We start from the raw sequence: 23230 nt of genomic DNA, 5'->3' as shown, positions 1-23230 counted from the left end.
GCTCATCCTCTTGGCTCTGAACTATTAGAACTGGTCTGCTGGCCGCTAGCTCCCTGCTCTGCTTCTGGCATCGCTTTTCCTCTAACATTTATATCTCCTCTAGCCACAGAACACAGACCCCCTTCCTCAAAAATTATTGCAAGAACATACAACAGGAATATAATACAGTCTAGCCTGGAAGCATTCAGGGAAAAAAACAGATAAGGTAGGGAAGAGACATCTGCTAAAATAGTGACATATCAAATGCACCCTGTGTGGACAGATTTCCTAGCTTCACTTTTATGTATGGCGCCTGCCATATGCCTAAGCATGGAATATGTAGCGTTTCCACTTTGGGGTGGCAAGCATTTATTTTCAGTACTTACTTCATGCATGCACTGAAGATAAACTAGCGATGAATAAGAATTCAAAGACCTTAATCTTGAGACTGTAGATGGCCTGCTCTTGCAGGCTTTATAATTGATTGGGGGGATACCATACTTATTTATGAGCAAATAATTCACTTCCTGAGATATCAGATAATTCATTAGTTCTGCAGCATTTTGTCTTGTCAGTAGTAGGTTTACAGCAGTTTTACAAAAATGGCTCATATTCTTTTAAATAGGGCTGGTTCAGGGAGAAGGCAGAGAAAGAGTAAGTAAAAATGATTTCACATCTTCAACTTCGGTGAAACCAGTTCCCTAGATGCCAGGTCAGAAATTCCCACTGGAAAATCCGAAGAATATAGACAATTCAGTCATTGTCTCTGGAAGGCCTTGGGGAAAGCACACAATTACTCTAGGGTTGTATCCTAATAGCTTCTCATTAATAGATTTGAAGGGATTAATGTTCCTAGTAATTTGGCTGGCAACTTGGATCCCTTTTCCTTTTCCTAATTCAATACCATTCTCAGTGATCTTCTATGCTTTAAATAACCCTCAAAATTCCACCTCTTTCTACGTTCTGGGAAACGCTCGGCCTTGCAAGCTGGGGCTGTTCATCACCCTACCTCCTTGCTCCTCCCTACCAACGTACAACTTCCAGGAAATGCCTTTTCTTAAGGTCAGTTTTAATTACCCCAAATACACTTGGCTTCACACTCAGTGACTTGTTTCATGAGGGCTGAAGAGGAGCATGGTTGTTTGTGGATGCTTTTAAACAGTTTCAGATCCCGAAGGCACCTGTCATTTGCTTACCTTGGCCAGCTGTCATCTCATATGCTCTGCACAATTCCCCAATCCAGAGGCAGGAGCTTGTATGAGGTGGAGCTTGTATTTAACAAGGCTTAGTTCACAGCTACCGATTAGAAAAATGGAAAATCAGTAACATTTACTAATTCTCAGACATTTAATTAATCTGACATCCATCAATCAAAAAACAAGTATCTACTGAGGTCTCCTTTGGTTGGCTTTTATAAGCAGGATCTCAGGGTGGAGGTTTGAGGGGAAAACAATGGTTTCTATCACAGCTTTGGCACTTCCTAGTAATGTGAGTTGGATATTTATTTAATCCTGCTGAGTGTGAATTTCTGTATCTCTAAAATGGAAGTAATCATATCTAAATTATAGGAAAGCTAAGAAAATTAAACAAGGACTGGTACACATGACTAGCATCGTGTCTTGTAAATATTAACTCAACTTAATGAATGAACCCAGGGTTCTGCTTGCTATAATGAAGGGCACAAAGGAAAAATGAAATAGAATTCTGCAAGGTCTTGAATCATTTAACCCTCTTTTTCTGGGCATTTTTACCCACATCCAGAGCTTTAATTGCCATCTACACATCCAAGCTTCCCACATCAATGGCTCTAGCCCAGACCTCTCCTTGGTGCTCCTGCTCCTTACATTGAGGTTTGCTTGGACTGAAAAATACATTAAATCTACAGCATGCCGACCAGTCCCATGATTTTCCCCCTCCAATATGGTTCTCATTCAGTCTCTGTACTGACATCACCTTCCAGCCAGTTCCAAATGCCAAAAACTGGCATGATCCTTGTCATTGTCCCTTCTTTAACCCCCACAACCATGTCATCATTGAGTCCTCGTCAGCTCATCTTTCAAATATTCAACGCCTTCCATCTCTGCCACTAGCTCCCTGGCCTAAGCTGCCAATATTTCTTTCCTAGATAACTTACTAAATGGTGTCCCCCATATTTTTCCAAAATTCTTGCGCTTGTTTAATCTTTTCTCAGATGGCACCAGTGTAAAACTTAAAAAACAAAAGAAGGCTATGTCCCTGCCTTGGTACAAAGCCCTCAATGGGGTTCTATTATTCATAGAATAAAGACCAAAGACCAAAATTTTTCATAAGGTCTCATAGATACTACCTGCCTGGACTCTACACCTTCTGGAGCTCTATCTCACAGCACAGAGGCTTGTCTCCAAATCACATGGACCTTCTTCCTTCCTCCATAAAGCTTTGTGCAGTGCCACTCCCCCAGCAGGATTGCTCTCTTTCTTATCCTCTTCCTAAACAACTTCTGTTTATCCTTTCAATTTCAATTCAAAAATTACTTTGTTGGCAAAAAAAAAAAATCAAAGTTTTAAAAGCACTCTATATTTATGATTTGTGAAGCATTTAAAGTAGCTATTAATTTTATATTATTTGTGATTACTTAATGCCTGTGTTCTTCACAAGACTATAAGTTCTATGCAGGGTGGTCCATATCTATTTTTGTTCACCATTATGCCATGTATCCTATTATAATACCTGGCATATAGTAGGTACTCAGTAAAAGTAGTTGATGGATGAGTGAATGAATGAACAATAAACATTACAAGCCACATCATCGCTAAGTGTCAAAATGTCTGACAAACAAGAGTAATGAGAAGGAAGCTATTGAGGGTAAAGAAGTTTTCCTTAATGACCCAAGTAGGGAATGATCAAGACAATGAGGCTGGGAGTAGCATTTAGATCACTAAAGAGGCAGGGAGAGGGGTTATGCTTTCCAGGTATTGACACCAACAGGTAAGAAGTCTTGGAAGCTTGAGTAACATTTCATATATGGAAACAGTGAAAAGATTCACAATCTATCATAAGAGAATGAAATTAAAGTCCAGTATGTTTAGCTGGTCAGTATGGAAGCAGAGAACAGGCATGGTGTCCATTTCACAGTCTAAAGGGATGCACATCATTTGTCTTTATTTTGAACTAGGATTGGTGTTTCAAATGGGTGGTTCAAATTAAAGCAAAAACTGAAAGTCACCTGGATGGACAGTGATGAGCAAAAGTTCTTTCTCAGGAGAGGGACTGTCATCTGTTTGTTTGGGTTGATACAGGCTTTTGCTTCACTCTATGGAGACAAATGACTCTACGTCTCTCTGCCAGTCACATTATTAACTGTACTGGCATTTTATTTCTAAGTCAGGGCATAATCTGAGGCCAAGCAAAAAGGAAGCATTGAGAGGAGTCCTTGCCACAGGCTGCTGACTACCTGACATTTCAGAATGAAGAATCATTGCCTCAAAAATATTCCGAGCGCTTTCTCTATACCCCAATCAGGGAACTGTTAGAGTAAAACTCAAAGGTAAGTGTGTTCAGTCTGCTAGCTTGCCACGGGAATAAGGAACTGTATCTCAAGCATTTAAAATAATTAAAGCCCATTTCTATCTTGGTCACTGACAACATCAAGACAGCATCCTGTGCTGCTTTTCAAATGAACTGCAGGGAGTAAATGTTATGACATGAAGAGTTTAAGTATAAATTGGGGAGGAGAAAAAAGTTTTGGTGGAAATAGTCATGGCTAGAAATCATAAGACATCAAGGGCAAGATGCAGGTGTTTTAGCACTGACATGGCCCAGAGCCCAAGTTGCCTATATAGACAAAGGCCCAGTCAGAAAAAGAGGGTGAAAATGAAGGACTGTTGGCTACCATGAGAAGAGTGGTTGGAAGCACAATATACATCAAAAGATCAAAGATGGATTAGTGGACTGGCTGACAACACTAATGACATTTCAAGTTCTTTGTGTAAATAAAATCCCCATGAGCTTGGTACGTTGATTCCTAGAAGAAAGTATGAGTTCAGTTGACAGGATTGCTTGGGTCATGAGTGTTATTGTAAACACCCATGCCGTTGTCCCAGAGTATGACAAGATTTAATATCTTTATTGCCTATTAAATATCTTTACTGATGGCTGAGATGAAGAAATCGACAATGTGCTTATCCAATTTGCAGACTATACTAAGTTAGGCAGATTTGCTAATAGACAACAAATAGGACAAGAATAAACACAAGACAGGAATCTAATTCTAACTGACCTTGGCAAAATTAAGTGACTCTGCAGTGGGTCGCTCTGGGACAAGGAAAGATAAACAAGGGTTCCAAGCTCTTCACAAACTAAATGCAAACATTCTGGCACATAAGTCAAACTCCTTTCACTCTCTCTCTTTCTCAGACCCTCACTAAAGTTCTGAGTTATATTTTAGACACCAAACTTTAAAAAGGATGAGATTAACAAGAAAACGTTCAGAAAAGTACAGTGTACACATAATCAAAGAGAAGATGATACATCACATCCTAGCATACAAAAAGTGCTTAATAATTCTTCATTCAATAGAGAAAGAGGGAAGAAATGAAAGCAAGAGGGAAGGAGGGAAAGAAGGGAAAAAAGAAAGGAAAGGAAAGGAAGGATGGGATGAGAGAGAACAAATGAGACTGTTATGGATAATATCATCGTGACCTTTAAGGAAAGAATCATTACTTGGAGAAGGAAAAAACAGATATTCATCAGATGGATTCATCAAAAGAGACTGAACAAAATGGTTTCCCGGTGCTGCTTTAGGCTTTGAAATTTTATAATTTCCCTGATGTCATAACTGGAATTTTCTGAAATTCGGAATAAACGAGAATCGCAGGCAGGATGTGTGCCTCTGGCTATGGAGAAGAACTGAGCTCAGGCTTCATCTCCTTGTACCTCCCATGTGGCCTCAATGCATTATTAGGCTCTTCAACCTTTCTTCCTGGACTTCCACACTCTGCCCACATTTTCTCGAGACCCTGAAGACAATGCCATTTTTACTTTAACGTTAAGAAAAACACAAGTAAGTCTTCAAATTGTTCATCTCAGATCTAACCAAGAATTGAAGTTAATTGAAGAGAGGCTTCCATGTCCCATCTAGAGCAGTGGTTCTCAAACTGGGCTGCATGTGATACTTACTTGCAAAGGTTGAAAACCTGTCCAAGACCAGGCTAGGCCCAGGATGATGAAATCAGACTATCATGGAGTGGGTGTCAGGCATTAGGCTTATCTTAAAGCTCTCTATGGAGAGAGATAAGAGTGCAGCCAGCTTCGAGAACCACTTCCTTAGAGGGTATTTGATTATTTTTATTTACCTCAAGACAATCCCCAGAAGAATCCACCTCCAAAACAGCCTCCCGTGGACGCTAATGTATTTTCCTTACTTCATTGAGGAATTGGCCTGGGCTTTTCGCGTTGGATGGGACCACAGTAGTGTTTCTCACATTTTAATGTGTGTACAAATCACCTGAGGGTCTTGTTGAAATTCAGGTTTTAATTTAGGAGGCCTGAGGCAGGCTGGAGAGTATGCATTTCTGACAAGCTCTCACCTGATGCCGATGCCCCTGGGCTGTGGACACTTGAATAGCTGAAGCTATCTATAACATTAAACTTACACAAACTAATCAACAGAGCCTTCCATCAGCTTCAACCCTCACTCGGCAACATGCTTGATTCTAAGTTAATGGAGGCCAGTATCTTGCCCTCCTTCTTCTCTCAGAATAACGATGCATTTCTCAACCCAAAGCCAGCACAGTCAGGTGTCTTAGTAACTCCTAAGACTATCCAGAAAAGCGCTTCTCAACTGTAATGTGCAAGTTAAATCACCTGAGGATCTGTTTAAAATGCAGTTTCTAATTCAGTAGACCTGAGACGGGACATGAAATTCTACATTTTTAACAAGTTCCCAGGGGATACCAATGCTACTGGTTCTCAGGACCACAGTTTGAGTAAAGACGGGATCTAGGAGAAGTTTTATTGACTTCAAACATTGTGGGACCTAAGCTTAGGAGTCCCCAACTGAAGAACTGTGTTCACTTCAGTTTGGTTAGATCCTCACACTCTGACTCTTGACATCCTTTAGGAAACAACTCCCAGGCACATAATCACCTCTGACCACAATTTCCCTCCCTGCATTGGCAGAAGCTAGATTTTACATAGGCCTAAAATTACAACAAGAAAAAAGGCAATCAGACCATTCTGAGTCATGAAAAACTTCAATTTTAAAGAGGTTACTGTATCTATGTTTGGGAACCAGACTTATTTAGAATCTTCAGAATAAAATCCTATAGAAAATGTGCACCCCCAGCCCATGATTATAGAGCTCTAGCATAGACTAAGGTTTCCCTGATCTCAGACACCCAGGGGAAATCAAATATCAGGAAAGTATTGGTAAAATTGCAAGGATACACATTAATTGCTCCATGAAACTTTGGCATTACCATCATTATTTTCATTGCTATAAGTCTCTCTTTTTAAGGAGAAGAGAACTTAAGACTTCTAGAAATATTGGATTTTTCCTCTCAACTCAAGACATTTAAAGACCAATTGGAAGTGCTCAAAAAGAAACAAGGACAAGCACATTGAACCACCTGCTTTAAGACTTGATTTCCATCCCCAAGTTGCCACTGACGTGTTGACAAGTTCATAAACTCCTGACCTCAAGTAATCCACCTGCCTGAGCCTCCCAAAGTGCTGGGTTTACAGGTGTGAGCCATGGTGACTGGCCTAGGAAAGCATTGTTTCTGTTGTAAACCATGTCCCAGCCCAATGAGGGAGCCAAAATTCTTCTTTAATACCCTACTGTATAATTTGAGGAGAGTTTATAAAATTAATAGTATTTTTCCTAGAATCTCAAATTGTAAGAGAGAAGAAAACAAATAAAACTCCACAGAGCATAACCCATGATAATCTAACTACAGGATGCTGCTTGCCTCTTAAGACTCCCGTAACCTGGGCCCCATCCTACCTATGGGCAGGAACTCACAATCACACAGCTATGTTCCCATTTTCAAAGTCTAAATGTAAGAGAAGAAAGCTTTGAGACAGTCTACAAGTCTTCCCAATCTGTATGAGGTCTACCTTTCAAATTCTGGTTTTCCTGTCTAAAACCAATGTCTTCTACAGTTAATATCCAATTCCTTCAGGAGACACAACAAGACTTAGAGTAATTGACATGGTTTGGCTGTGTCCCCATCCAAATCTCACCTTGAATTATAGCTCCCATAATTCTGATATGTTGTGGGAGGAACCAGAGGAAGCTAACTCAATCATGGGGGCTGTTACCCCCATACTGTTCGCTTGGTAGTAAGTCTCATGGGATCTGATGGTGTTATTAGAGGCTTCCCCTTTTCCTTGACTCTCATTCTTTCTTGCCTGCCATGATGTAAGACGTGACTTTGCTCCTCCTTTGCTTTCTGCCATGATTGTGAGGTCTTGTCAGTCATGTGGAATGGTGAGTCCATGAAACCTCTTTTCCTTTATAAATTACCCGGTCTCGGATATGTCATTATGAGCAGTGTGAGAACAGACTAATACAGTGATAAAACCTGAATTTCAAAGAAGCAGCTGCCATTCCCAGTATCAAGGGATTGTTTAATTACCATCACATAATTATACTCAATAAATAGTATTACTGTACCTGCTCTTGTTGTTGTTATATTATATGAGTTAGATATTTTAACTACCAGGTATTTGTGGAGAGAATGTAAATGGTGATAAATGAGCCAAACTGAGTTGCCTGTGATCTTGACATCCCTCAGTATCCCTCCTTGGACATCAGAAGGCTTCTCGACAACACTTGCCCAAACCCAGTAAAGAACAGATACCCATAGTACTGTCAGCAAGATTTATTTGTCATTCACTACAACTTAAGATGTATAGTAGTAGTTATAAGAGATTTAGAATCCAAGAGTTGATCAGAAAGCGCTCACACAAAAGGTGCTACCCGGGGCTGCAGATGGCACTAGCTAGCACTGGTGGCTGTATTTCTCATGCATCAGAGAATACTACACTATATGTGATAACTCCATTCAGAAGAGGATTATTAATCACACAGCTCAGGGAGCCTCTGCAACATGTAACGAGCTTAATAACTGAGATTTGTGGTGACAACCCTAAACTAAAGCAGAAAATATCAAAGTTGGGTCAATAGTATGGATTTCTCCCTTTTTAACATTGCCTTAATGATCACAAAGAGGGCTGTTCTATTTAGATACCTTTTTGTTACATTCCATTTGGTGTATCACATTGACCTTAAAACTATTTATTTAATAGGAACAGCCCTAGATGTATTGCTAATAAGCTCAAGGAGTGATGTTCTCACAGGCTATTTCCAAAGGAGTTGTGGTGGGGTGGGGTGCAGGTGGGTAGACAAGTGAAGGTCTCTCATCTTTCTCAGGAAAACAATCCATTGATTCTGGCCTAAGTCAAATCAACATAATTATGCCTTACAATGTTCTCAGAAATGCTTTGTGGCCGCTCAGGGAAGAGAACAAATGCCCCCTCGTTCCAATTTTGAAATGCAAGTTGTGTGCTTAGGCTCCATGATACACTATGTAGAATAAACACAGGAGGCTTCAGTGGGGTTTTCCACTTCAAACTGATATATGGAAGATTCCTGGTCAAAAGCCTAGGGCATTGTTTCAGGTCAAGAGTCACAGAAAAATCACCAACTATATTTTTGGACAACTGTAGCCAGGAAGCCCGGAGGAATTCTCAATCTGTCTCATCTTTTCCAAAGCTGCTACCCCAAACCTGACTGCAGAATGCTGTTTTGAGATGACTGGGAAAACAGAGGGCCACTACCATATTGTCTACCACACGCTTAATTATGAAGCTCTCTTTTTTTTCTGCAATCAGGAAAAGCAAAACATCATTTACAAGAAGAACTACCACAAAAGGTCAGCCCTGAGAAATGACTGATGCATTTCCATAAGGAGAAGACTCTCATTCCAAGCCTGGCAGTTGATAAACACACTTATCTCACTCCCCATGGTGGAAACGTACAGCTCTCTAGACTCAGTGGAGTGGCACGAGCCTGGAGCGGGGCTCCCCTGAGGCTGCGGGGAAGGCCAGCAGTGCGGTATTGTGGCAGCTGCTGAGCAGATGCCAAGCCTCCAGGCGGGGCCGCAGCCATCACAGGCCCATTAGGACGCTCATCACTCGCTGTCAGGAGGTGAAACCTCCAGACAGGCTGATGTTCTCATCCCCCCACACACACTTGGCTTTGCTGGAGCCTGGGGACCCCAGGCAGAAGGTGACAAGCCAGAAGAGCAGTGAAAGCACCAGGAACTCTCAGGCCATTTTTCATACCCAAGGGGTATCTGTGCACTGTAGGTCTGGTTCCAGAAAACAGTGGGCTGTTTTTCCCCTGCACTTCTGGTTTCAGTGAAACACTGATGACAGATCTCATCTACAAATTTCTGGCAAAATCAGGGCCAGTCAAAACTGTGAAAGGGAGAAACCACCTAGCACCACCCTCTCTCCTCTGGGCCTAGATTCCTGGGCGTTAGAAAACCAAAGTAACCACTCTAGGCCACACAGGAGGAGGAATCAGTAAAATACTAGGTTACATCTCTGCTGTACTTTAAATTCTTTAGCAAGTTCAGTTTTCTGGGAATCCAGAAGTATACTGGCTCTCAGGCTTGAGATTGCCGGCACGACCGAACACAGTAATTCGGCAGAAGTTAAAATGGCAACAAGCTAATCTGCAAACTGCTGAAAATCTATACTGAGATCCTACATTCAGAAGCAAACAGGAGGGTAGAGGGAGAAAGACTATTCCAAAACCCAGTCCAGGGTTTTACACTCTGAAATTTAATGTGACAGTTTAGTTGAGAGAAAAGTTTAGCCTGACAACCCTCCATTGGCTTTCAAAGACATTATATTCCCCATGATCTAAATAATTCAATGAACATTGATCCAGCACATATATACCTCATATTCAAATCTGGATAAAATAAAGATTCTTCTTCCACCAGTTAGGATTATCAGCTGCAAACAACAAAAATGAACTGAAAAGTTGTTTATTAGAGGGGTACTAGATCATTTGCAATTACAACATGAAAGCCAGCAGCCAGCCTCAGAAAATAGACAGGCACCAGATCTAGAGGTGTCCCCTGGATGAGACACTATGGATGTCATCATTGGTGAATAGAGGCCACTGCTGAGCCAGAGCCATGATCCCCACAAGGCTCCTGCCATTACCATGGCTCAAATTGTTTTTCAACAATCCCTAGTTACGGGTGTCGATGCTTCAATTTAAGGTTCTAAATAGCACCACACTATCAGCTAATTAAAGTCATGTGCCTATGCCCTACTGTTGGGATGGGAGAGGACGATTTTCCAGACTTTTGTCCTCCGTTGTCAGAAGCAGGTCCTCTCACTGTAACTTACATAATAACAAATTCCACCAAAGGGCATTAAGATATTGAACAATCAAGAAAATAAAAGAGAGAAACGTCGACCAGGATCCTCAATGTGGAGTGAGAGATGGGAATGGAAACCTGATCATGTGTAGACAGGTATAATTTCGATACCACCAAAGTAAGATAGATGCTATGGGTAAGACACCCATGGGGATCTTGGCACCTAAAGAAATGAAGTACTCCAGATTTTTTAATGATCGCCATTCTAACTGGCGTGAGATGGTATCTCAGTGTGGTTTGGATTTGCATTTCTCTAATGACCAGTGATGAGCATTTTTTCATGTTCGTTGGCCTCATATATGTCTTCTTTTGAAAAGTATCTGAGACACGTGGACACAGGGAGGGAAGCATCACACACTGCGGTCAGCTGGGAGGAGCTAGGGGCAGGACAGCAGGGAGTGGGGAGGGTAGGGAGGGATAATGTGGGGAGAAATACCAAATATAAGTGATGGGGGGATGAAGGTGGTAAACCATCTTGCCATGTATGTACCTATGCAACAATCCTGCGTAATCTGCACATGTACCCCAGAACCTAAAGTACAATAAATAAATTAAAAAAAAATAATAAGCAGTACTCCGGATGAAAGCTAAGGAAAATTTCATATTGAAATAATTTTTAGCTGAACCTTGAATGACAGGTGGGATTTCAAAAGGTCTAAAAGGATATTCCAAGGAAGAAATATCCCCTGTAATGTTGGAAGACTTTCCCAAGCATAAAGTGAAACTTTGTTGGGTAGAGAGGCTTGGATGAATGAACAGATGGTTTATATATAGCTTGAGAGCTTCTTCTGCCAACTTAACTTTTCGATAAATTAAAAGTTTTTCCAAAACAAAACAAATTTACATGACACTCAGGGAAAGTGATGTTTATCATCATATTTTTAAGTATTTTCCAGTGGGAATAGGAAAAGATCCACCTCATCAGGTTTATCTTAACTTCATTCATATCATGAGTAAGAAACTAACCCAAGTTTATCCCTAGGCTCTTTGATTTTGCAACATGCTGAGCACTTGCTTTGCCACCAAGGGAGGTGCCGATCGTAAAGCCAGATGGAATCAAACAGGAAGATCTTAACTCATGGCTGAGTTTGGTTTTTAGGATCTCGAATGGTGAAGAAACTACATACATTCAATTAAGTTGAAGTAATTAATCAATTTCAGCAGAACTGAAGGAAAATCCATTATAGAACTTTCCTGTGAGAGAAGGAAACACTTCTCATAATGTGCCAAAATATTTAATATTACTACCAACACTAATTGATTTTGGTCTATTACCACAGTTAAAGATTTACTTAGGAAAAAAAATTAGCAAATTATTTAAGGCGATTTTTCTTACATAGAAATGTAGGAATTACAATGTCCTTGTCTAAAAGAGGGTGAAAGTGGCAAGGAGTCAGGAACATTAGGTCTGCGAGAAGAAAGATCTAGAATATAAGGGCCAGATGACTCAAGAGGAATGTAGGAATTATTTTCAAATATATAATGGGTTGTAAGATAAACTGGCAAAATTTAAAGTGATCCAGTAATAGATTCAGCTACAAACAAGAGTAAAACGGTGGAATTTTTCAAGCAGAAGTCAGAGAATGACCTGCTGTTATGGTAGTAAGTGCTGAGGTCCTTCAAATTTCTAAGATGAAATGACTGCATGGAATGGCTGCATGCAGATCCACCTAAATCTTCTTGAAGTCAGTATATCTATATAAATAATTTTTTAAAAAAATAAATATTGTTGACTAAATGAGAGGATGATTCCTACACAAAGATTAGATTAAGTGAGCAAGATCTTGGGTTTAACACTGAATAAATGATTACAGCCAAAGTCTTCACAAGAACCCAAAAGGTTCTGTGCTATCAGAATTATCTAATTACCCCTTGATGTCAGAATAAAGCCATTTCTGTAAATAATTTCTGAAAACTAAAGTATTTTTTGAGGGAACAATTCTTTCATGAAGCTTAGATAAAAATAAAGATCTTGTGTTCCCTTGCCAGGCCTGAGTGACATTAATCATCCCCACCCCTCCTTTCTCTGGCCCCTCCTCTGCCACTTCCCCTCAGTCTCTGCTGCAGTCACACCAGGCATGATCTTGCCTCACAGGTTTTCCCCTGGATGTTTCTTTTGACTAGAATATTCTTCCCCTGAGAAGAATCCCTTTTTTCTTTCAAGGTGTACTCACCTTCTTGGAAAGGCTTTCTCTGACCACCCTATTTAAAGTGATTCCCCATCTCCCTAACAAAACACATATAACATGCACACACACTACATGCATTAAGTGTGCACACAGGGACACACACACACACATATAGAGCAAGGCCAAGATCCTTTCCCTTGCTTTTATATTTACATAGCTCTTACAGCCTTCTAAAATCTCTATTCACTAATTACATTTACTGGTCTCTCTCCCTATTTTAGAATATAAGCACCAAAGAGTTAGGATTTTGTGTACTTTATACATTGAAGAAATCTCAACATTGAAGAGAGGGCCTTGAATATAATAGCCCTCAACAAACACTCATTGAATGAATTAAAGAATACAGGCTTGACCATAATACAACTAAGTTAGGATTCAATAGCAGCAAGATAACTATAAAATACATTTGTGACAACTCATGCATCAAAAATATTATAATGAAAAATAGAAATTAGAAGTCAAAAGAAAGAAAAAACTATTTATTAAACATGAGAGAAAAAGCTAGCACAGTGTTTATGAGGAGACGTATACCTTTACATTAGAAAAAGGAAATGGTGAAAATTAATGGTCTAAATCATCCACCTTAAGAAATAAAATCAACATAATAGAATAAACTCAATTTAAGAGAACAAAACTAATAGAAATAAAATTAATAAAAATAGAATACAAATAATGCAACAATGTCAAAATTGGTTCTTTGAAAACACTTTAAAAAAGCAAGAAAAGAACAAAGTTTTGTTAAATGCAATAAAAGGATAAGATACTAAAAACAATATTCAGTGAGGAACATGGAATTCAATATGAAACATATTTTTATATGTCATAAGGAAGTACTAGTAATAGCTTTATTCCAAAAGTGAAAATTAGACAAAATACGTATTTTCTTGAAAAATACAACTTACCGGTAAAAATATTAAACTCAAGTGGACAATGACTTTTCACTGTTTAATTAAGGTAAAATTTACATACAATAAAAGTCACTTGATCTATGTTTACAGTTTAATGAATTCTGGCATCTGTACAAATTCATGCAACCACCACAATCAAAATGTAGAAAATTTCTACTATCCAAAAAATATTCTTACTTCTTTGCAGTAAATCTCCATCTCCAAATACAAATACCAACTCTAGAAAACCAATGATCTGCTCTTTGTCACTATAGTTTTGGTTTTTCTAAACTGTCATATAAATGGAATTATACAGCATACAGAATTTTGTCATATGCTTTCATTTTACAAAATATTTTTGAAATTCATCCATGTTGCTGTGTGGTACAGTTCATGACTGAGTACTATTGCTATAGTATGAATGTATTAAAATTCATTTATACATTCATATTTAATGAATACTTAAGTAGTTTCCAGGTGGTTGCTATGATGGAAAACATTGTGATGAATATTCATGCACATACAAGTATTTATGTGGACATATGCTTTTGTTATGTCTATGGTAAGTGTAACTTTACAAGAAACTGGCAAGCTGATTTTCAGAACTGTAGCATTTTGCATGAGAGTTCCAGTTGCTCCACATTCGTATCACCACCTGATATTGTCAGTCTTTTACATTTTAACTATTCTAACAGTATGTGCTAGCATCTTATCAGAATTTTTTTTGTTATTTTTCAATTTTTTATTTATTTTCTAGTTTTTCATGTAGTATTTCACTGATTGGTGTATAATTCTATGACTTTTGACAAACTGACTCATGCTACCACCACTACGATCAAATGCAAAACACTTCTGCAGTTTGGGAGTTCCCAAGACACCAACTTTGGACACCAACTGCAAGTTCAGATACCAACTGTAACTTTGGGGATACTCAATCCAATAATCAACCTCATTTCTTTTCTTTTAATTTTTCTGGGTACAAAATAAGTGTATATATTTATGGGCTGCATGAGATGTTTTAATAAGGCATGCAATGCATAATAATTACATCAGGATAAATGGGGTAGCCGTTATCTCAAGGCTTTATCTTTCTGTTGTAAACAACTAAATTACGCTCTTTATTTTTAAATGTACAATTAAATTATTTCTGACTGTAGTCACCCAGTTGTGCTAGCAAATGCTAGATCTTATTCATTCTATGTTTTTGTGTCCATTAACCAGCTCCACATCCCTCTCAACCCCAAGCCTTCCCAGCCTCTGGTAACCATCCTTCTCCTCTCAACCTCCATGAATTCAATTATCTTAATTTTTAACTCCCACAAATAAGTGACAACATGCAAAGATTGTCTTTCTGTGCCAGGTTTATTTCACTTAATATAATGGCCTCCAGTTCCATCCATGTTGTTGTAAATGACATGATTTTTTTTTATGGCTAAGTAGTACTCCATTGTGTATATGTACTACAGGAGTGAACTGGCTGCCATATCTGTCATCCCATTGACTGCCAGAGTTGATTCACTGATCTTGCTGGCTAGGTGGGTGTCCCCTTCCTTCATCACCACTCCAGGTGTGTCCCTCCCAAAGCTATGCACTAGGTCAAAGAGGACAACCTTCCTCAATAGAGGACGACTGTTCTTCTGTTAAGGGTATATGTATAGCTGCACTCCCCTGCTGTAGGCTCCAAACAAGCTCTCATTGTGATTTTAATTGGCATTTTTCTGATAAGTAGCATTGATTACATTTTTACCTATTTATTGGCCATTGATATTGCTTCAATGAAGCATCGGTTTCAATGTTTTACCCATTTGTTTGTTTGCCTCCTTATTACTGAGTTGTTAAGCATTCATTACATACTCTGGATATAATCAGTTTAAAAAACATATAATTTGCAAATAATTTCTCTTTGTCTACAGCTATCTTTTCATTTTCTTAATTATTTCTTTTGGGAGAACAATTTGTTAAAAAATTTTGATGAGGGCTAATTTATCAAGTTTTTCTTTTGTGATTCGTGTTCTGTTTAAGATATTATTGCTAACTGATTGTCACAAAGAGTTTTCCTATGTTTTCTTCCAGAAGTTTTGTTGGTTTAGCTCTTATGCCTAAGCCTATAATATATTCAGAGTCAATTTTTGTAGATGGTATGAGATAAAAATTAAAGTTCATTTTTTTCTCCATACAGATATCCAGTTATTTCATCACCAGTTGTTAAAAATCATGTAATCATATGTTCATCAAGAAATGAATAAATATATGGTACACTATACAGTGGTATGCTACTCAACAATACAAGGAACTATTGATACATGAAACAACATGAATGAAATTAAGAATCATTATAGTAACTGTAAGCAACTAAAAAGCAAAGATTATATACATATTATTGCATTTTTACAAAAGTCTCAAAACTTTCAAACTAAAGTGACAGAAATAAAACCGGAGGATGGAGGGAGACCTAGACTGCAAAGAGGCATGAGAAAACATTTTAGGGAGTGATGGAATTACTGCGTGTCTTGGGTTTGGTGGTGATTTCACGGTGCATAGCTCTGTCAATACTCACTGAATTGTAGACTTTAAATGGATGTAGTTTGTTGAACATAAATTATACCTCAATAAAATTTATTTTTAAACAAGCAACTAGGCCTTGGGCTAAGATATGTGAACATCAACTTTTCCCCAAACTGTAAACCTCAGATTTTTAAAACTCTACAAAAAATCAAATTAGACATTAGAACAATCTTGAGAAGTTCCTGGATAACGGGTGAGAAAATGAAAAGGACATGAAAATAACAAGGGAGAAAATGATAAATATAGAGATCTAATCCATTCTTCATAGATTAGTATATAATACAAGATTTTAAGAAAATATAATACGATGTATTATAATACAGTAATATTAAAGTAATAATATATATTATATATCATGATATAAATATAATAAAATTTTTTTAAAAAATAGTAATGAATCCATAATAAAGGAAAAATATTTTCAGAGATGTGAGTGGAAACAGATAATACGTTATATATTGTTTAACAGGGATTACTATGCATTCTTGGTAATACCAATGGAAAAAAAAAAGCCTTATCTAAACAACTGGAAATCATCTTAAATTGTCAGTAAAAATTATAAATTGCAAATTTTTTAAGCAAAGATCTGGATAATATGTGTTATAAAGGGACAGGAATCTGCTGATGTCTTTTTTCATTATGCTATATCAAAAAACATAAAATACCTAAAATTTTGCAGAAAAGATATTGGAACATAATTAAATACATGAGTAATTGTCTTCCATGTCTTAGAGCAACAAAGAGGGAGCTAGCATTGATATATCTGCCGTCTTTGAAATAATTACTTGAAGACATACTAAGTAACCAAGGGAAAATCAAAATGAATAAATCTTCATGAGGAAAGTTATGATGTAAAACAATTTGAGGACCTTTTATTTCTCAGTTGGACCACTGATTCAGAATCAATTTATTTATATGCTAAAATTTCTATCATATATCCTAGGCACAAAATTGGGCCTGCTATACTCCATATAGTGACTCCTCAGCAATTTTCCTAGAACCAGGCAATCTTTTTTGAGACACATCTTGCTTCCCACTTGTGTGGGAACCTGTTCGAAGAAACAGCAATGACTGCACTGTGACAAATAACACAAACAATAGTTAGAGATGTTTTAATTTTTGTTTTTGTTTGTTTGTTTTTGAGATGGAGTCTCGCTCTGTCACCCAGGCTGGAGTGCAGTGGCATGATCTCAGCTCACTGCAACCTCTGCCTCCTAGATTCAAGCCATTCTCCTGTCTCCCCCTCCTGAGTAGCTGGAATTACAGGCATGCACCACCACGCCCGGCTAATTTTTGTATTTTTAGTAGAGACAGGGTTTCACGATTTTGGCCAGGCTAGTCTCAAACTCCTGACCTCAGGTGATCCACCCTTCTCAGCTTCCCAAAGTGCTGGGATTACAGGTGTGAGCCACCTCGCCCAGCCAATAGATACAGTTTTTACAAGTTTTTAGTTTACTACTGGGAGAATCACCAAATAAAGTCTTTCTCTCTTCTCCAAAAAGCAATGCTACACAAAGCATATATACAAGCAGCTCTTATATCAGGCGATTGAATAACTTATTTTTATAATTTAAGCTCTTATGGACTAGAGTAAGTTTTCTTAATATTAAGAAAGAATAATAAAAACTAACCAGTGGTCGATATTATTTAGAGCCTTTATTTCTTTGTCCTGTTTGTGACTGATCTGTATTGACTATACTTTAAAATCATCATGTAATATAAAATAGGAACTATATTAAAATCCAAAAAAAAAATATTCTTAAAAAAATTAAATCTTTTCCAAGCTTATTTTAAAATGACAGAACTTTTGATTTTGTTGTTCTTTATATCTTATCTATAATACAAATTTCCTATAATACATTTCTTTTATATTAAGAAGTAAATGTTTTTAAACATCAAAAGGAAACTAAAATTATGCAAATAAAAAATTTAATACAATAAAATATTGAAGCCCCAAAATAAAATTCATCAAAATGATAACAGTGATTATCTGCTGGCATAGCAGTTAGGGCTGATCATTTTTCTTCCTTCTAGATTATCATATTCTTTACTTTTCCATGAGTAACATGTTTTATAATATTTTATTTTGATCAAAGGTAACAAATTAATTTAATATGTATTTTACAATGAAAAAGTAATTCTATTTATGTTAGTTATGGTCTCAGCAGGAAATAGAAGAAATCCTCAGAAATACCAGAAAGAGCCCAATGAAGAGATTATTTAAAGAGATTTGGGTAGCACTAAAGGAACTATCTAGAAATGGTGAGACAAGCAGCGATGGGGAAAGAAAGTTATTAACATTCTGATGTCCTGAAGGAGCTTGGGGAGGAAATGGTGTTTCCAAGGCCCAGGGAAAGATGCAACAATGCTTAAAGGCAGTGTGGCATGCACTGTGGCTGAGGGGCAGTCACCCTCTGGTGGGTGGGGCGGTGCAGGGATGGTCTTCCATGCTGTTGTCCTCTGACCCTGCCCAAGTCTTCCATTTGCCTGAACTCAAACAGAGTGAGGGTAAGAGAGCCTAGCAGATGTAGACCATAGAAGTCAGGCTTATGAAGAACAGAGCAGGACACACAATTGTGGAGAATGGATCTGAGGCTGGCAGGAGGGGAGACAGGCAAAAATCATGGGCACAGTCCTCTGTGTATATATCATTCCTGCTGAGACCATTCAAGAATGACTTTTCACCTCATTCTGAAATCACTGAACCAGTAACCTACATTATCTTCTGGACTCTATGGCATGCTTGTACATGCTTCTTCTCTGCTCTTCAGGGAATATAGTATAGTAATCCAGAGCCAAAATAATGACTTGTGCCAGAATGGCAACAGTGATGTGGCTGAGAAGTGATCCAATCTCAAATATATTTCAAAAGTGGAATCAATAGGATTGGCTAGCTGATGGTGAGCTAAAGGAGTCAAGGGTGTAACTTAGCTCTTTCACTTACACAACCAGTTGGAAAGTCTAGCCATTAACTGAGAAAAAGAAAACTCTAAGGGGAGCCAGATTTTGGAAACATATCAGCAGTAATTTTGAACATGTTAGTTTTAGGATTTCTATCAAACATCTAAGTGGAAATACTGAGTACTCAGTTGGACATCTGTAAGTGTGGAACTAAGGAATAAGGTCCAGACTGGGAACAGAAACTTGGAAATCATGTTTTGTAGGTGATTTATATACCATGTAGTTGAGCGAGATCATGGGGAGATAAGCATAGATAGAGTAATGAAAAGAACCAGGTGCTGAGAACTGCAACATTCCAACATTAAGAAGGGTGATGAAATAATACGCACAGCTAACCCCCGTGACACGTTTCCCTGTGTGAAAATCCTTCACATATACCCCTGACTTAAAAGCTGAGAAAAAAAAAAACCTTTTAAATTTAAAAAATAAATAAAAATAAAAATTTTTTAAAAAGTGACGGGGACAGGAAGTAACCAATGATGAAAACTGAGAAGGAGCAGCTGTGACATTGGAGAAAAATGAAGTATGTGTTTTACCTGGAAGTCAAATTAAGAAAGTATTTTCAGCGGGAAAAGGTAACAGATTGTATCAAATGCCACTGATAGGCCAATAGGGCAAAGACTAAGAAGTAATTACATGATTTATCAAACAGAGTTTCTGGTAATCTTGAGAAGAGTAATTTTTATTGAAAGGTGGATCTGAAAGCCTAATTTGGGTGAATTCAAGGAAAAACAGAAAGAAAACTTAGGAACAATATTTACTATAGATAATTCTTTTGAGGAGATTTCCTTTTAGAGGAACGAAATGAGATGGTTAAGTGAAAAATGAGGTCAAGATATATAAGTTTATTTATTTTAAAAATGGGAAACATAATGGGATGTTTGTATGGTGATGAAAAATACTCCATTCTCTTAAGTCAAGTATTCCTTAAGGTATCAGAATAGCTGACAGAATTTTCTGGGAAAAAAAAATATACCACATCTATTCATAAATTCTCTTAAGATTTTTGAGAGCTGGTCTGGCCTCTAAGGAACTGATTTTAATCTTTGCCATCTCCAAATTAGACAACTTTAGAGAGTAGAGCGATAAATAACTTCTCTGATGTCTTACAGCATCAATTGATGTTGGCCGGCATGACAGTTTCTAGTAATTGAAGAACCCATGATTGACTTAGTTCTGCCCCCTCCACACTCTGTTTCTGAAATGTGAAGGACTCCTAGAAGGAAAGAGGCTGTGCAGACAAAGATAGGAGGGGAAGCCAAACATAACTTCCAGACAATTCCTACTTAAATGTCAAGTTGACTGCATTTGGAAGCTTTTGATTTAATCAAAACCAAAACTTTTATGCTCCCTAGTTCACTTATCTGGATTATACTTCATGCAATGAGAAAAAGAAGAAATGCAGCAAGTCAAAAACAACATTGATTTTTTTTTAATTTTTCTGATTTTTCTCATTACTGTCTTAGATATGGGGGAAAGGGGGGATCCCTATGTCACCCTGGAGTCCTATCTCCTTTTTCTGGATGAGGCTTTCTCTTATTGTCTCTCCTGTCTCTGGATAGATTCTTTCCATTTCTATACAGCTACACTTCTTGGTAAAACATAAACTGAATTGGGGTGAAATTTCAAGGAAGACATGGAACTCAGTCTGGACAATGATTAAACTCAGATGTAATAAGCAAGGAACCATGTAAGCCACGGGCAAGCTGCTGATCCTAGGGAAACAAGGAGTTGATTAGTATGGTCCTAGGGTTAACAACTAGGGAAAATGAGAAAAATGATTAACAACAAGAAAGCATGGAGCAGTGCCATTCCCTGCTGGGTCCTAACAGCCAAGTAGCTAAGAAGTCCTCCCAGATTGGATTCCACTTTTCTTTGCTCCCTGCATTCAGTCTGTCACCAACTCCATAGCCAACAACTTCTGACTTTTTTTTGGAACACTTTGCTCTTGTATTTCTGCAATCTCAGGAAAGCTCAAGCCCTCCCAGCCTTGTAGCTCAATGCCTAGATTTGCCTTGGGTAAAGGTATCTCCAGATGTCTCTGACCAAAGAAGCATTTGCACAGCAACAAGAATGTGCATTTTCAATTTAGTCTATTTCCAAGTGCTTCCAAAATCAATTTAGAGTCCTGGTCTTAATCTTTTGGATTTTCTATCATTCCTTGTTTCTGTCACCACGTTCCTCTTCAGAACCTTCATCAGTTAATGACTTCTCTCTTTGATCCCCACTTTCTCTTCTCTTCTGGGCCCCCAACTCAGAGCTGACTCACTTTACCTATGCTATTTAGTGCCTTCTTAGAGATTAGGTACACTGACAACCCTGGTTAGTATCATTCCATAATAACATTTTGATAACCCCATAGATTCTTTATACATGAAGTAGACAGCAAGCACTTTAGGAAAAAAAAAAATAATCCACATAGTTTATCATTACAGCAATTAATGGGTAAAAGGCATTAAACATGACTTATCCAGGCAGGAACGTATCTACATAAACCTTAGCTCATCAGCATTCTGGGCCAAGGAGTACAATATTTAGCAAAGAAATTATAATCCTTTCTGCATTATAACAAAATACCATTGCCTGGGCTCAATGAGGAAATTCATAGAGGAAGTGTCTGGAGTAGAATGGACTGGTGGCTGTTTTATCAAGCACTCACTTTTTTGTCTGTATCTACTGAAACATTACAGCATGGCCTGGGAGGCTCTCTCAGTTTGGCTCCTGGCTATCTCTCCAGCCTCCCCCACCACAGTTTCTCCACATGTACCCTACACTCGAACCAGCTCCCTAGGTTTTAGTACCCTTCTAAGTTGGTCACACAGTCCTTTGTGGCTGGTTTTCCCTTGGACCCCTTTTTCACTTGACCAATACCTATGCAACTTTCAAGATTCAACTCAAATGGCATTTCTTCAGTAAAGCCTTCTGAACTGCACATCTCCTAGCAGGCGCCAAGTACCCACAACAGGCACTCACAGCAGACTTGTGGATTGAGTAATTATATTTTAGATCTGTTTTACTTAATTTCTTTCTAGTTAATTTCTTAACTATAAAGTTACTTTGGAGTTCATTCAAGACAAACCTCAATCCAAAGTCCTGTGCTAAACATATAACAATGAACTTAGGAGTGTTTCATGCTGCTGTGGGGACTTCTTCATCTCATTACTGTGTACACTTAGTTGGGCAGTAGGACAAAAAATCCCACTCTTAGCCCATTCTCTAATGTTACTGTGCAGATATAATTCATTGTGCAATAGTACTATTCCTAAAATGTTAAACTCATGCTTTAAATTCATTGTTATTGGTCCTTACCAGTTTATGAAAGTCAAAGAAACCCTTTTGCAAAATAAATACTTCCTAATGTAAACTTTCATTTTCGAATGTGTCTAGCTTGTAAATTTAAACTTTGGCAAACCCTTCTTCCTCATCCTGGGATCTGCCATCATTGTTGCTTATAATTCAGAATAGGATTCTGAGTGTGCAAATTTATAAACGGTAATACAGTAGGATAATTTGCAAGAATATATAAAACTGAGCAAGGGATTTCTAGTTATTCTCATTCCTTTCTTAAAAATAAGAAAACAAAACCAAAAAAATTATACAATAAAGGATTAAAATGCACTATTATCTATTGAATTTAATCTCTATGAAATCAATACAAAGTAGGCAAGGAAATTTTTATTATAACTATTTCAAAGATGGAAAAAGTGGAATCCAGAGACAGGTAAAACAAAGAAAACTCAGGTTATGTAGTTGCAAAACTACAAACCATTCTATGAACTTCTGGTCCTATGCTATTTTGGAACTCTTCTATAAAGGAGGAAGCCGATTCCAGTCATAGCCATAACATTTGCAATTTGACTTGATTTCTGAAATCTCCACCTCAATGAGTTTGAGTGACTAAAAGTTTAATTTATCAGTGAAAAAGAAATGTTTACTCAGGGAACCTTGGTAAGAATAAAATTATCATAAGTCATTGTAAATAGGTGGTCTTCACTTAAAAAAACTCATATACATGGCCGGGCGCGGTGGCTCAAGCCTGTAATCCCAGCACTTTGGGAGGCCGAGGCGGGTGGATCACAAGGTCAAGAGATCAAGACCATCCTGGTCAACATGGTGAAACCCCGTCTCTACTAAAAATACAAAAAATTAGCTGGGCACGGTGGCGCATGCCTGTAGTCCCAGCTACTCAGGAGGCTGAGGCAGG

The sequence above is a fragment of the Sapajus apella genome, unplaced genomic scaffold (assembly GCF_009761245.1).
Source record: "Sapajus apella isolate SASKATOON/1434 unplaced genomic scaffold, GSC_monkey_1.0 scaffold31, whole genome shotgun sequence".
In the NCBI taxonomy this organism is placed as follows: Eukaryota; Metazoa; Chordata; class Mammalia; order Primates; family Cebidae; genus Sapajus; species Sapajus apella.
The sequence above is the reverse complement of the archived record's forward strand: the minus strand, read 5'-3'. Positions refer to the sequence as shown.